Source organism: Perognathus longimembris, chromosome 20, assembly GCF_023159225.1.
Source record: "Perognathus longimembris pacificus isolate PPM17 chromosome 20, ASM2315922v1, whole genome shotgun sequence".
Lineage (NCBI taxonomy): Eukaryota > Metazoa > Chordata > Mammalia > Rodentia > Heteromyidae > Perognathus > Perognathus longimembris.
Genome location: NC_063180.1, coordinates 21,866,508 through 21,882,441, shown reverse-complemented (window position 1 = coordinate 21,882,441; position 15,934 = coordinate 21,866,508). Strand labels below are relative to the sequence as shown.

Genomic DNA, 15,934 nt, shown 5'->3' with positions numbered 1-15,934 from the left:
GATGTATAGAGGGGTTACAGGTTCATAGGTAAGGCCAGTTCTAATTCTTATGAGAAGGCAAAACCAGCTGGGGACTGGGGGCTCACGTCTGTACCTCCAGCTACTCAGTGACTGAAACATAACGCACGCTTTACCTATATACTGAAAACAAGAAAAACCCTGTTGAATTGATTTTTATAAGATTTTTACACATAAAATACATATATATGTACATATATGTATGTTTATGGAATTATAAGTATATGATGTATGCTTTAGTTCTTAGGTTTTTCTTAATTGTTTCTGTTACGTTTGACCAATGTAGCCATTGCATTAAAATCTATCATGTAAGTATAAAAACATCCCATTAAAACCCTCACAAACTAAACATACATCTTACCTAAGACCAAGCCATACCATTCCTGAGCATCTACCCAAAACAATGCTGTGATGGATATTATGAAGGCATCTGCACATCTGTGTTCACTGCTGCACTATTCACAATAGCCAAGATAAGAAAATAGCCCAGGTGTCCCAGAGTAGATGAGTGGAACCCAAAAAAGTGGTACCTATACACAGTGGAATTTTACATAGCATCTAGAAAGAATAAAGTTATGTCATTTGCAGAGAAAAGGATGGAAGTAGAACAGAGCTTGTTAACTGAAGAAAACCACATTAAGAGACACTAAGGGCTCGTGTTTGTCCCATATGTGGATATTGATCTAAAACCCAGGCTGGGAATGTGGCTTAGTGGTAGAGTGCTTGCCTAGCATGCACAAAGCCCTGGGTTCAATTCCTCAGCACCACATACACAGAAAAAGCCCAAAGGGGCACTGTGGCTCAACTGTAAAGCCCTAAGCTTGAGCAAAAAAAAGTCAGGGGCAGTGCTCAGGGCCTGAGTCCCAAGTCCCAGGACTGGGAAAAAAAAAGATAAAAAAATCAGTAGGACATGATAAAATATACAGGATTCTAGATTCACCCAGTGAGACCAAAAGAGCATACTCTTAGGAGAGAAACACAAAGGCACAATGACTATGTGCTCTTTATATTTAGATAGAATAAAAGAGCCATGGAAATAAACTTTAGGATATGGAAACAAGAGATCTCTTTCAATTTTTTTAAATTAAAATTTTATTTTCTGATTATTCAATCATCTTTACATTATGGTTGGGGTATTTGTGGGTATCTATGAGAGGTTGAGGGTGTTAAGGGCTAACCTGAGAACCTGAGTGACTAAATATAAGTTTTAGTGTTAAAATTAAAACAGCTTCTAAACCCTGGTGATGACTCGATGATAGAGGGATGCACCCCAACCCGTGAGACTTGTTTCTTGTAGTTTGACATTTAAAAATATAGGAAGCCCTTGTTCCCCTCTCTACCTAGGTAGCAACCATGGTAACAGACAGTAAAAGAAATGATCATAGGCATAGACTATAGAAATAACCATAATAGTAATAAAAATGCCATGATAACTGTTGTTTTGGTTTACTTATGATTGAATACTGGATTGTTTTAGCCCCCTCAAGCTTTCTTAGTGGTAATGGGAAAGCATGGTGGCAATTGTTAAAATAAAGTTGGTACTAGGTCAGCCTGACCGCAAAATTCTGCTTCTGTAAACGGCTTGCTTAACCCATTTGTGACTTGCTCTACCACATTCATTAACCCGCTGCATCAGTGCTACTTTACCACTTGTTGTCAGTTCCTGATATCAAGACCAATTCCTGTTATTAAAGCCAAAACAGATAACTGAAAGGGTAGATAGATAATAGAAATAGAAGAAGACTTATTTGCTAAATGCCATCCAATCAATTATCTACCAAGTTGGAAATACCCTGGCCCTGTTGTAATCACAACAAAAACCCTGCCTATCTGAAGATTGGGGCTCTCAATCCAGATCCACTGCATTGGTGATGGTTGAGAGTCCAGGCTCCAGCTTACAATAAAGACTCTCATGCGTTTGCATTGGAATAGGCTCCTTGGTGGTCTCTGGAGACAAGAAACCTAGACATAACAGGGGGAAGTGAATAAGTGAAGCAGTGGAGATCACTGGACACGCATGAAATGAACTATGCAACTTGTGGGTGGAGATGAGAGGGAGTGATGGAGAGAGCTAGGGAAGGCAAGATACGGGATAGCAAATTGTTGGGAGCTGAGCTAGCAGCTAACCTCATCCTGGCCTCTGGCTGTGCTGTTATCACAAGGAATGCGGTAAGATTTGGCTTTATTGACAGCCAGCACTTACCAAGATGTTTTACTGTGTCCATAGGTGCCTGGTTTATGTTTACCATTCAGCCTTGTCTTTTTTTATTGCCTCCTGTTATTTACCGACCTAAAAGCTTTCTTATTTTCTTAAACTTTGGTAACCGTATGCCATTCCCTGGTTCGCAAACTGCATAAAAGTGGATGTTAAGAATAAAGAGGGGCTGGGAATATGGCCTAGTGGCAAGAGTGCTTGCTTCGACTACATGAAGCCCTGGGTTCGATTCCCCAGCACCACATATACAGAAAACGGCCAGAAGTGGCGCTGTGGCTCAAGTGGCTGAGTGCTAGCCATGAGCAAAAAGAACCCAGGGACAGTGCTCAAGCCCTGAGTTCAAGCTCCAGAACTGGCAAAAAAAAAAGAATAAAGGGCTGCAGTCTTGAGTTACATTCTCGAGGTGCAGACCTCCCGAACCCCATCTTTTGTCTCTTGTCTTCTTTTTTCTCTCATCTATCCTTCTTTTTCTTTAGTCCTCGTCCCCTCAATCAGGATTCCTTTTCGCTGCCGGCTCGCTCCGGCATGTGGCGCCCGAACAGGGACCTGAAAACCTGGGACGAAGGCAGAGGACCCCCGCTAGGTAACAGGACATCCGATAACTTGGGAAGGAGAGCGGGAGAGAGTACGGAAAAATATCATTGGGAGTAAAATATAATGGGACAAAGTAACAATGTAACGTGCAAGCCCTTAAAGGGACGCTTCATGCCCGGGGAGTGAAAGTGGGGCAAAGTCAATTGGAATGTTTCTTTCACTTCATCGAGGAAATATGCCCCTCATTCCCAGACGAAGGAACCACTAGTTTAGTAGCTTGGCAAAAAGTAGGAAAAATGATTCAGGGACATTATGACACCAAAGGCCCTGAAAAAACCCCAGTGGATGCTTTTACTCTTTGGAACCTGGTCAGAGATTGCTTAGATCCTAGACATGAACAGATTAAATTCAATCAGTGGATTGGAGAAACTGAACCAGGACCTGATCAGAGTTGCCCAGCCCTGGGAGCGTATGCTGCTGCCCGGGAAGAGCTGAGGAAATTAATAAGATCTGAACCCGATAGGCTAGTTAATAAGGAAGACTCAGATGGCTCAGATGCTGAGGAAAAAAATATACAATGAGCCTACTAAAGATAGATTGACCCATGTTGAGAATATGTTGAAATCAGTTATAGCTCTATTGTCACAGCTTCATCCAGAACAAGAAACTCCTTTAAAGGTAGATACTGGTGAGCCCCCACCGACAGTCCTGGCAGAGTTACAGCTCTCCTAGGTGCAGGCTGCTTGCAGTGGGGAGGGACCTGAGGCTAGGGAAATGCTAACACCACCAAGGTAACTTCTATGAGCGCTCAGGCAGATGAAGTTCTCTCTGTCTCTTTTTCTGCCTCCCTCTAAACTCTGCCTGCCTGCCTGTGACATAGGATGGGTATCGATATTTGTCTAACATCTGCTTTGAAAGACTCAAAGAAAGGTTTTCTATTCTTGTTATTGATGTTAAGTTTGGAGACTCAGTTAAATTCTGCTTGTTTAGCTAAATCGTGAGTTTTCTCTAGCATGGAACACATAGTCCACAATAGGATTGGTTGGAGTAGAAGCCTGCCCATCCCCCAGGTGACAGGGATGCCAAATTCCTGGAGGCAGGGCAGAGACTTGGGTCTCCAGCTCCCAGTAACGCTGCCCCCACTCTAAACTCTGTGACTATGGCCTTGCATTTCAAAGGTGCTTTGCAATTCAAATGCTGGAAGATGAAGGTGTCTGACTGTGAGCTCACTGTGTTCATGTCCTGTCTCCCATAAGCTCCCCTTGGAGCTTGGCAGTGTGTCTCATGGGGTCGCCACGGGGGGGGGGGGGCGTGCAGAAGGGGGCAGGCTGGGACGGATTTGGGGGGAGCTGAGGACCCACTCAGAGGGAAAAACAGATTCTCAGAGGCCTGGTTAGCAGGTCCTATGGCATCCCCTCAACTGTACCTGGCACAGATTCGAGGTTGCTAATTTCAAGGCCTTTTCTCTCTTTTCTGTGTTTTTGGCCACTGCACAGAGAATATTCTCTGCCACCCTCTGATAGAAAAGAAGACACTCGAGGGTGGACTCTGTCTGTTATTGGGGACCTAGTTAACACTTCTGTAGAGAAATCTACTATTTTATTCATGGCTCCAGTTGTGGGGCTTGAACTCAGGGCCTAGGCACTGCCCCTGACTTTCTTCTGTTCAAGGCTGGTGCTCTACCACTTGAACCACAGCTCCACTTCCAGAATCTACTTAAAAAAACCACAACACAGACAGAATTGAGCAGCCAGCCTTCCCTTGGCTGAGCCAAGGCCAGGACCCCAGGTGTAGCACCCATTTCCCTTCCTTGACCTCAGGCACCTCCTTCCCCAGGGTGCTCCCATAGCTTTCCTGATGAGTTTGATGTCAGCTGGAATAATCTCCTCCGGCACATGGCTGAGATTGGACATCTTGTTCTCCTTCATTTCCTGGAAGGAACTGTTTTCTAGGACCAAATTCAGCTCTGCCGGCTCCAATACCTTCCCCAGAAACCCTCAGATCTTCTCTATTGTGTTCCTCGGTTCCTAAGGCGAGAAAAACAGGGGGCCATGGGTATGAAGAGGAGATAACATGGAGCAGGTCTCAAGGGAAGCAAAGGGAAGACAGCAGAAGGAAAACGGCAGGAGAAAGGATGAGTGGAGTGCAGGGTTGGAGTCTTGGCTCAGAGGATAGAGAGCCAGGCAAAGAGCAGTGTCACGTATTGAGTTCAAGACTCCACCTCACCTTTCTTTCCACCCGTCCGTCTTGTCAGCTGCTTTGTGTTGGAAGCCCTCCCCCACCTAAGGCAGGAAAATGGTGGCCACCAAGAAGATGAGAAAAAGTCTTTGGAGTTGATCGACTCTAGACTCCAGCTTGTTATGAAAAGTGGGAAGTACTGGCTGGGGTACAAGCAGACGCTGAAGATGATCAGTCAGGGCAAAGGGAAATTGGTCATCCTTGACAACTGCCCAGCCTGAGGAAATCTGAAATAGAGTAATATGCTATGTTGGCCCCAACTGCTGTCCCTCACTACAGTGGCACTGATACTGAACTGGACACAGCATGTGGGAAGGACTACAGCGTATACACACTGCCTACCACGGATCCAAGTGATCCTGATATCATTAGAAGCATGCCAGAGCCAACTGGAGAAAAGGAAACAGTGTGTAATTTTCCATTAATAAAGCCTGCCAGAGCTGGGTTAAAAACAAACAAACAAACAAAATACCCCACACAAACAAACAGAAAAAAGAGTCTATCTTGGAACAAAAAACAAAAAACAAAAGGAAGATAAGTGGAATGCAGGAAGGAATGACACACACCATGACTTAGGAAGTTGAAAGAGGAGGTGGGCTAGAGACTGGGGGAGGGTAGTGGAGGAGGGTGGTGAGAAGGGAAGATGGCAGGAGGGGTGAGGGGGCGACAATGAGGGGTCTTGTGTGTAACATCATTTATTACCTTTTTCATCTCCTCATAACTGAGGATCAGCACGTTCTCCTTTTCCTGCAGGGACACCCAGCTTCGGACGTGATCAAACCACGAAGAGCAGGGCAGAATAAATAGACCCCACCATTCCCCATCTGCCCTGGCACTGATCACGTTCATCTCTGTCAACTTTACTAGAGTGTAACTGAGAAATAAATCCTGGTCCTATTTATAACCTCAAATTTATGACTTGTTTTTTTTTTTTTTGTCCAGTCCTGGGCCTTGGACTCAAGGCCTGAGCTCTGTCCCTGGCTTCTTTTTGCTCAAGGCTAGCACTCTACCACCTGAGCCACAGCGCCCGTTCTGGCCGTTTTCCATATATGTGGTGCTGGGGAATCGAACTGAGAGCTTCATGTGTAGGAGGCAAGCGCTCTTGCCACTAGGCCATATTCCCAGCCCTCAAATTTATGACTTGTTGAAGTACCTGCCAAGTATGCTATGGCAAATCAGTGTAATTATTCCCTATGCCCTTCTATCACACCATTTCCTCCTGGCCAGCTGGTAAGGTGGATTTCTGCAGTGAGGAGAGGTGAGGTGGAAGGCATCATCACGATGAGAACGAGAGAGCACAATGGTACCCGGACGTGGCTTCCTAAAGAACCCTTTTGTTTTGTTTTTGGAGTAACCTTCTCTCATCTGAGGTGGGTGAGTCCCCGTCCTAAAGCAACACCAACTCCCCTGACTGGGAAAAAGAGCCCAGCAGGCCCTCACGTAACTCAAGCCGAGTGCCTTCCATGCCAAGTTGCCCCAAATCCACAATTTCCACAACTGAGCGTAAGTCCAAGTGCAAGGTCAAAGCATTGACACTTGGCACACGAGGTGCCTCCCCAGCCCTGCCCAAGACACCAAGCAGGTCAGTCTGCAGGGGCACTGGCTTGGTTTATTCTACTTGAAAACACTGTAAGACTTTGTTAAATTCTATTCAATATCTGATTTTGGCAGATCACTCTTTGTAGATAAGAGTCAAACTGATGAGTGTGTGTGTGTGTGTGTGTGTGTGTGTGTGTGTGTGTGTGTGTGTGACTTTTGGGCTTGAAGCCAAGCCCTGGGCATTCTCATTGAATTCTTATGCTCAAGGCTGAAGATCAGCCACTTGGACCACACCTCCACTTCTGGCATCTTGATTACTTGGAGATGAGAATCTCACAGGTTTCCCTGCCTGGGTTGGCTTCCAAATGTGATCCTTAGATCTCAGCCTCCTGAGTAGCTGAGATCACAGGCAAGAGCCAGTCACCTGTACCAGGCTATAGTCTTGATTAGTAACAGATGTTAGGTTAGGGGAGAAACCATTCAAGCACCTCTACTGAAGCTAATGTCACAGGGCCTGGACTACCCAAGAATGAGGTAAATAAAGCACAGATGTGTGCCCCCCACCACTCCCCCTTCATACCCAAGTCAGGCCATGGAACCCTGACAGAACCATACAGAAATGAGAGAATTACAAAAGTTCTGCCTCACTAGAAACATGGAGGTCTCAACTTCAAGTGAGCAACTCTGAAATGGACAGCAAAACAGAATTTTTAAAAGCAGTGGTCATGTAGAATTTGGTTGTATGGGAAGCCAGTGAGCAGCTTACCCTTTCCCAGCCTGCAAGCTTCAGGGGCTCAATCACCCCAGGAAACTTCTGTCATGGGGCAAGAGTGAGTGAAGAGTGTGTTTTTGGTGTTGTGTTTAGCAAATGTGAATTCTAAGATGAAGCACATTGAACTCACAGATGGTGAAATTTAAAGATAAACCCTGGGGTGGGGTGGGCAGAGGGTTACACAAGTCGTTAGAAGATGTTGACATTCTTGTCTGCTCACTTCACAGCCCACTCACCATGTCCTTGCATGAACCACTCAAAATATTGCTCCAGTGACTCTGTTTCCTTAGCCAGCTTTGTTAAACCCCAGAAATAATAACCAGATATGAGAACATCATTAGGATTTCTGATGACATAGATCACCTGAGAGGGAGAATCAAACAAACAAAAATCAAAACACATTTCCATAATTTCTCACATTCCTGATGTTGATCTCTGCTCAGATCAATTCTATAACATTTCTCTCAAACATCAAAGTGTCGATGGGTCTCCTGGTTGTGCATCTGTTCCTCAAATACATTTCTGAGTTCCTCTAAATGAATTACCTGGCCAGGAATAAAATGATGGAAAGACAATGCCTTGCCTATATGCATCTGGGATATTAATCTACACAGCACAGGAGAGCAGATGATGGTTATCATTTGCTGGCCACAGATTTATAAGTTGCTGTGGAATAATCATTGAAGGGGCTGAGCAGTGGTGGTTCATGCCTCTAATTCCAGCTCCTCAGGAGGCTGGGATCAGAGGATCGACCAGGTCAACATAGGCAGAAGAGATCAAGAGACTCTTCAATTACCTGAAAACCACAGGGGACGTGTGGCTGAAAGTGGTCATGACATTTTTGAGAAGAAAAGCCCAGGGACAGCACCCAGGCCCTTAATTCAAGCCCCAGGAGTGGCATAAGAACAAAACCCAAATGGCCATTGAAGGGGGGGATGGGAGGATGAAATAATACAGCAACAAAGAATTCATACCACAGGAGCCCATTCCTATGACGCTTGGGAGCAAGCAAATGTAGGTAGGGATTGCACAGGGCTAGTGCGGGCTGGGCAGGGGAAGCAGGACCTCTCTCTGGAGGACAAATGCTCTGGGTCTAATCTGGCTGGGAAGACCCGGGTGTTTATTCACGGAACCTGCATTCAGAGTCAGGGTACAAGCACCAGGCCACATGACACTGAAAAAAACACAATCTCATTTCTCTCTCTCTCTCTGTCTCTCTCTTCCAGTCTTAGTGCTTGAACTCAGGGCCTGGGGTTTTTTTTATTTTATTTTATTATTATTTTTTTTTTTTGGCCTATCCTGGGGCTTGGACTCAGGGCCTGAGCACTGTCCCTGGCTTCTTTTTGCTCAAGGCTAGCACTCTGCCACTTGAGTCACAGCGCCACTTCTGGCCATTTTCTGTATATGTGGTGCTGGGGAATCGAACCCAGGGCTTCAAGTATACGAGGCAAGCACTCTTGCCACTAAGCCATATCCCCAGCCCAGGGCCTGGGTTTTGACATGAGTTTTTGTGTCCAAGTCTGCCACTCTACCAGTTGAGCTATAGCTCCACTTCCAGCTATTTTGGTGGTTCACTGGAGATGAGAACTTGGCGGCCTTTCCTGTGTGGGCTGGCTTCCCACCTGCATCCTCAGATCTCAGCCTCCTGTTTAGCTGGGATGACAGGCATGAGCCATGGGTATTGGCTTAAAATACAGTTTTGTTCATGTTTTAGTGCATCCAGCTCATCTGTCAGGGATTATCTGGCATGATCCACACCATGCACTCTGGTTTGGTCTGAGGACCCTCTCACCTCATGAAGGAAAGTTTCAAGCCCCACTGTGACAACAGAAGGAGAATGTCAGATCTCCTGGCTATATAAAGTTTTAAGATTAAAAGACATTGATGGAATATATTTATATATATATATATATATATATATATATATTTATTTATTTATTTATTTATTTATTTATTTTTGCCAGTCCTGGGGACTGGAAATCCTGGCCTAGGCCCTGTCCCTGAGCTTTCCTTTTGCTCAAGGCTAGCACTCTACCACTTAAGCCCCAGCGCCACTTTTGGCTTTTTGTGTTTTTGTGGTACTGAGGAATGGAACCCAGGGCTTCATGCATGCTAGGCCACATTCCCAGCCCTGGAATAGTTATTGAGCACTGTATACTGACCTTGGCCTTGGAGGTAAAGAAAGATTTGGGGAAGAGGTGGATGGGAAGGTGAGAGGTGAGGAGGCGGGGCCCCTCCTTCCTGTCTAGAGTTAATTGGTATCCATGTTCAGTCTCGATCCAAGGGGCGTGGTCAAATAAGACCTCAGATCGGATCTACTTGGGATCCCCCTTAGTGTGAATCAGACAGAAAACCTTAATCATCCAGTGGGTTCCTGGGGACAGAGAGAAAAGCAAAGGCCACCCATTTCTATCTGAATATACAACACATACATACACACACCCCATAATAAAATATACACACCATACATCGTAATGATAGTAACGTCAGTACCGTTCAATCCGGTGGGGATAAGTAGTGTTAAGTTCATATCAATCATAGCTCACTCAAAGCTAGTATCTTGCCATCTTATAAATCTATACTGTTTACAACAAATGCATATTGATTTGCTTGCCACCTGGATTGACCTCCACAGTCTTTTTATCTCCTCTAGGACTTGGGGGCAGTTCTAGGCTTTGTGTGTTAGTGCACACAATTATTATTATTTTTTTTTACTATGGCCTTGTCTCATGTGCTTCAAATGGCAAAATGTCCTGAAATTGGTGGCACATGGGTCAGAGTTGTCTGCATTTTCAACACTGAGTAATATTCCATTTTGATCTCTTAATGTATTTTGAATTATGTGTCCATTTCTCTGTGGACATTTGGGTTTAATCCACCTCTCAGCCGGCCTTGAAATCACTTCTGTGTATCCCTGCCCCTGAATTTCCAGAACATTTCAGTTGTAGTGTATCTTTTGTGCTTGCCTCCACTACCAGTGGTCACTCATACAGGACTCCCTGCATTCTGGGACTGGCCGGCAAGTTCCTTCTATTTACTGGAAACTTTCCAGTTGCCAGTCACTGCCCATGAATTTGAAATCATGTCTCTACTGCAAGTAACCTCCACGCCACCCTTTACGTTTTAATATACGATGGAGGCTCCTTAAATCTTTTATTTATTTAATTTTTTGGTTCCAGTCCAGGGGCTTGGGCACAGTCACTGAGCTTTGGGTCTCACGGTTAGCAATCTACCATGTGGGCTCCAGTCCTTCAGCAATGAGTGACTGCACTATCCTTCCTGGAAAGCTGGAGGAAGTGGGCTTATACACTCCTTGTTCCTTCAATGGAAACTAAAGGGGATTTTTGGGCAAATACTCATTTGAATTGTTCTCCCCCCTCTAATGGGGGATGTGGCCAACTGGGAAACATCATCCTAGCAACAAGCAAAATAACAACCAGGCAGGCGCTCGTGGCTCATCCCTCTACTCCTACCTACAGAAGGCTGAGATTTGAGGATTGCAGTTCAAAGCCAGCCAAGCAGAAAATCCCCGTGAGACCCTATCTCCCAGTACCCACTCAAAAATAGGAAGTGGTGCTGTGGCTGAAGTGATAAGAGTACTCCCCTTGAGGAGCAGAGCTCAGGCAGCACCCAGGGGCCAAAGTTCAAGGCCAAGGCCTGCCCCCCCCAACAAAAAGCCAGCTGGAGCATTATTAGAGTAAGTAGAAGACACTCCTAGTACAAAGCTGGTCCTGACTGCAGGGGATCCTTCAGAGGCAGTTGGAAGAAACTGCTGATAAGAGAGCATGGGATGGGCTGGGAATGTGGCCTACTGGCAAGAGCACTTGCCTCCTACACATGAAGCTCTCAATTCGATTCCCAAGCACCACATATATGGAAAACGGCCAGAAGGGGCACTGTGGCTCAGGTGGCAGAGTGCTAGCCTTGAGCTGGAAGAAGCCAGGGACAGTGCTCAGGCCCTGAGTCCAAGGCCCAGTTCTGGCAAAAAAAGAAAAAAAAGAGCAAGAGAGCATGGGATAGGGTCCTGTATGAATCCGCTGGCTGGCACTCCGCCCTTCAAAAGTAGTTAGCACACAGAGGTCATGGGAAAACAGTTTGTAAGCATGCCTATACAATGGCCATAATTGTCTACTTTGTAACTGGGCAGAAATGTATACACTTGCCTACTAACCACTTGTTAAAATGGATAGTAAAATACTAGGGTTGTGAAATGGGGGGGGGGGGGGTAATTAAAAAATAACAAAAATCCCGGCCCCACTGTGTCTACTCCAGGCCCAAATGACAGGAGTTTTGAGGTCTGCCTCCAGACACATGAATTCATCTGGTCAGGAAAGGAGGGTAAGGCTGGAGTAAATCAGAGCAGTCTTGTGGACACCTAGCCCTTTGGGCCTACTACTCACATAAAGAGGTCTTAATGAATATCTGCAGGTTCTGAGCATGCTTTCTTGGTGTTACATGCAGGTATTTTTTTAAAGGTTTGACTCCAATAGGGCATGAGCCTTCACAGTGCACTGTGAGGCGTTGTGGAGTTACTGAAGATCAGGTTCCCCACTCAGACAGGAAAATGCTTTTGCACACAGGAGTGCTAAACTGACTACCCTACCGTAGCCAAGGACAAATCTGTGCATTTAAAAAGTTAACTGCTGAACATCACTCTGCTCTTAGCTTCCTTCGCTCAGCTCTTTCCTCAACGGTTTTTCTTTGTGGTACTAATCTGTGGGTGATATTCATTTTTTGTTCCCTATATAAGTTCTGTGGCTTATTATTCTCCCTAATTTCTCGTGTGGCTTTCTTTCCAGTTTGGGGTCAAAAAAAAAAATGGTCTTAAGGACATTTGGTGCTGGCAATCCAACGACTGCATTTTCCAAGTCACCCATTGGTCAAATAGGACAAAACTTCAGGTCTCTGGCCGGACAGAGAAATACCTAACTTGAAGCAGACACAGAAGATAGATCTTCCCATCAACTCCCCTTGGAGGAACCAAAGTCATTTGTTGGAAAAGTCAGGCAGGATGGATTAAAATAGGCACGGGCAAACAGTGATGAGCAGTACAGACACTCTTCATTGTGGACACTGCACTCATGAGACATGGTCTCAAGCCAAAGCCTACTATGTCTGTCCAGGACACCCTAACCTCCTAGGAGGAGATCTGGTTACCAAGAGCTGCCGTCCTGGTATATTGGGCCTCACAACAGGGATTGTGTGAAAGGAAATTGTGCAGCCACTGCCACTGCCTGAGAAGCTGCCTCAACACCAGCGCGGCCTCAAAGTATTTGACTGTTCCAGGCCCAGCCTGCCATCCAAGCCAGCTCCACTCAGAGGAAGCAACCAGGAGAGCTTGGGAAATACATGGCAGTGAGGGCCGGCCCCCACCTTAGGTGAACTTAATAATGCTTCCGTGCGTCAGTCTGCAGAACTTACAGACAAGTCAGCAGGAGGTGCAGAAACCAGCTGCCCCTGCCCAGCTCGGGTCCACCCCATGCCCTCCAATTTGGAGAGCCCATTTGAGCTCAGAAGTTTGTCAAAATGGCCACCCTGTCACCTGGAAGGGACCCTAGGTCACCATCCTGATCATTCCCGCCTTGGTAAGAGCAGGTGAGATCCTTGCTTGGCTCCACCACATGGGTCTGAAACCTGCTGATGTGGGAGTGTTATGTGGCTTAGAGGTAGAGTGATTCCCTCGCATGCCTGAATCCCGAGGTTCCATTCCTCACTACCACATAACCAGAAAAGGCTTGAAGAGGCACTGTATTGATTTGCTTGCCACGTGCCTGGCCATCACAGTCCTCTTATCTCCTACAGGACTTTGGCCATTCTGGGCATTGTCCGTGAGGGCAGTCACACACATTTTTTTTAAAAGGGTTTTGATGTTATTGTTTCCTCACTGCAGGGCCGCTGCAGGACATGGCAACTGCACTTGGCTTTCCAAAGCTCCGCAGATGGAGAGCCGTTGACAGCAGAGGGAGAAAAGCCGTCGAAGAGCTTCAAGAAGGTTCAACATCATCATGTTCCACCATTCATTACGAACACATCCGAGCCTGGGGATGATGACATTTTCACAACTTCTACAGTAAGACAGTTCTTCTAACTCCTCGAGAGAGAAAACAACCTACAGGCACCAGTGGCTCACAACTACCATCCCAACTACTCAGGAGGCTGAGATCTGAGGATTGCGGTACAAAGACAGCCCAGGCAGCAAAGGAGCTGAAAATCTTTTCTCCAGTGAACCACCAGGAAACCGGAAGTGGTGCTGTGGCTCCAAATGGTAGACTGCTCGCCTTGAGTGAAAAAGACCTCAGAGGCAGCACCCAGGCCCTGAGATCAAGCTCCGCCATTAACAACCACAACAACAAAAAGCAGCGGGAACACGATACTGGGACAATCTCCTTTCCACATCCTGTGAGCATTGCAGGATTTACACCCTGGACCGTACCCCACAAGACATTGTCACCCTACCTGCAGGTGAGCTTCAGAGGAGGAGGAGGGGGGAGAGGAGGAGAAAGAGGAGGGGGAGGACAAGGAGAGGAGTGGAGGAGGAGGAATGGGAGGAATAGGATGAGAGGGAGATGGAGGAGGAAATTGTGGTGTACGTCCACCCTTGGGAGGAGGTCCTAATGTTGTGACACAAGGAAACCAGCCACCCCTGAGGAACAAGGACCTGGCCACTCACAGGACAGGGACTCCTGTGTGCACGTTGCCTAGGGAGAAGTTCAAAAGTACAACGTCAACAATGGGTATCCAGTCGCCTCCACCTTTGGGAGGAACTTGCACTATCCTGGTGCGCTGCATGGGGGCAACCACAGGTGCTTCCATGATACCACTGACCCTGAGGATACTTCACAGACAACAGGAGGAGGTTTGCCTTGTCTTTCTTGGTCTCCTGTTTGCGCTGTCCCTGCCTCTTTGGGCCTGTCACCACTGCCCAGTCATAAGCAGGTGCTAAGGCCACCTGACTCAGTTTCCCCACCTCCAGTCACATTCCCATTCCCTTCTCCCAACTCCAATCCTCAGCCTCCAGAGAACTTGTCATCTCTCACACACCCTCATTTTCTCCCTGGATCCCTTCCACTCCCAGGGGCAAGCTGAGTCACTGAGGCCTCTGGGTCACCTGGTCTCCCTTGAGGCGCCATTACACCACCCCCAATGCCTGTGTGGGCCATGCAGCCCTCCACAGCTCACACAGTGGATTTTTGTGTGTTTTGTGTGTTTTTATTTGTTTGTTGGTTTGTTTGTTGCCAGTCCTGGAGATTGGGACTCAGGGCCTCAGCCCTGTCCCTAGTTTGCTTTTGTTTAACACTAGTACTCTACCTCCTAGAGCCACAGCGCCACCTCAGGCTTTTACTGTGTATGTGCTGCTGAGGAATCGAACACAGGGCTTCATGCATGGAAGACAAGCACTCTACCACTAAGCCACATTCCCAGGCCTCACAACGTGCTTTGAAAGGAAGAATAAAGAGACTTGTGTAATCAAGCAAACTTTTCTTTTGCCGCTGTTGATTTCCTATCCGCCTACCCCAGCCTCCACCACTTCCAGTTCAAAGGAGTCCAAAGTGGGAAAACTGGAATCCAGTGAGGGTTTATTCTATAAAGGCTGACCTGAGAAACTGAGTGACTAAATGGAAGTTTTAGTGCTAAAATAATAACAGCTTCTAAGGGCTGGGAATATGGCCTAGTGGTAAAGTGCTCACCTTGTATACATGAAGCCCTGGGTTCAAGTCCTCAGCACCACATATATAGAAAAGGCGAGAAGTGGCGCTGTGGCTCAAGTGATAGAGTGCTAGCCTTGAGCAAAACGAAGCCAGGGACAGTGCTCAGGCCCTGAGTTCAAGCCCCAGGACTAGCAAAACAAACCAAAAAATAACAGCTTCTAAACCCCGGTGATGACTCCATGATAGAGGGCTGCACCCCCACCCGTGAGACTAGTTTCTTGTAGTTTGACATTTTAAAATATAGGAAGCCCTTGTTCCCCTCTCTACCTAGGTAGCAACCATGATAACAGACAGTAAAAAAATGATCATAGTCTTAGACTATAGAAATAACCATAATAGTAGTAGAAATGCCATGATAACTGTTGGGTTGGTTTACTTATGATTGAGTACTGGATTGTTTTAGCCCGCTCAAGCTTGCTTAATGGTAATGGGAAAGCATGGTGGCAATTGTTAAAATAAAGTTGGTACTAGGTCAGCCTGACCGCAAAATTCTGCTTCTGTAAACAGCTTGATAAACCCATTTGTGACTTGCTCTACCACAGGCATTCACCCCCTGCATCAGTGCTACGTGACCCCCTGCTGTCAGTTCCTGATATCAAGGCCAGTTCCTGCGATCAAAGCCTACATAGGTAACTGAGAGGGTAGATAGCCAATAGAAATAGGACAAGACTTGCTTGCTAAGTGCCATCCAATCAAGTATCTGCCAAGTTGGAAATCCCCTGCCCCTGTTGTAATCACAATAAAAACCCTGCCTATCTGGGGATCAGGGTTCTCAATCCAGATCCAATGTGTCGGTGCTGGTTGAGAGTCCAGGCTCCAGCTTGCAATAAAGACTCTCATGTGTTTGCATCAGAATCGGCCCCTTGGTGGTCTTTGGGGACATGAAATCTAGGCATAATGCTTCCTGGA

The 15,934-nt window shown here is 46.4% G+C and overlaps 2 pseudogenes; one reads left to right on the top strand and one right to left on the bottom strand.

The window, feature by feature from the left end:
- The window catches only part of LOC125338884, a 32,097-nt pseudogene extending 22,311 nt beyond the window's left edge, over positions 1-9,786 (bottom strand).
- LOC125338885 lies at positions 4,841-5,623 on the top strand (annotated as a pseudogene).
- Positions 9,787-15,934: the final 6,148 nt, after the last annotated feature.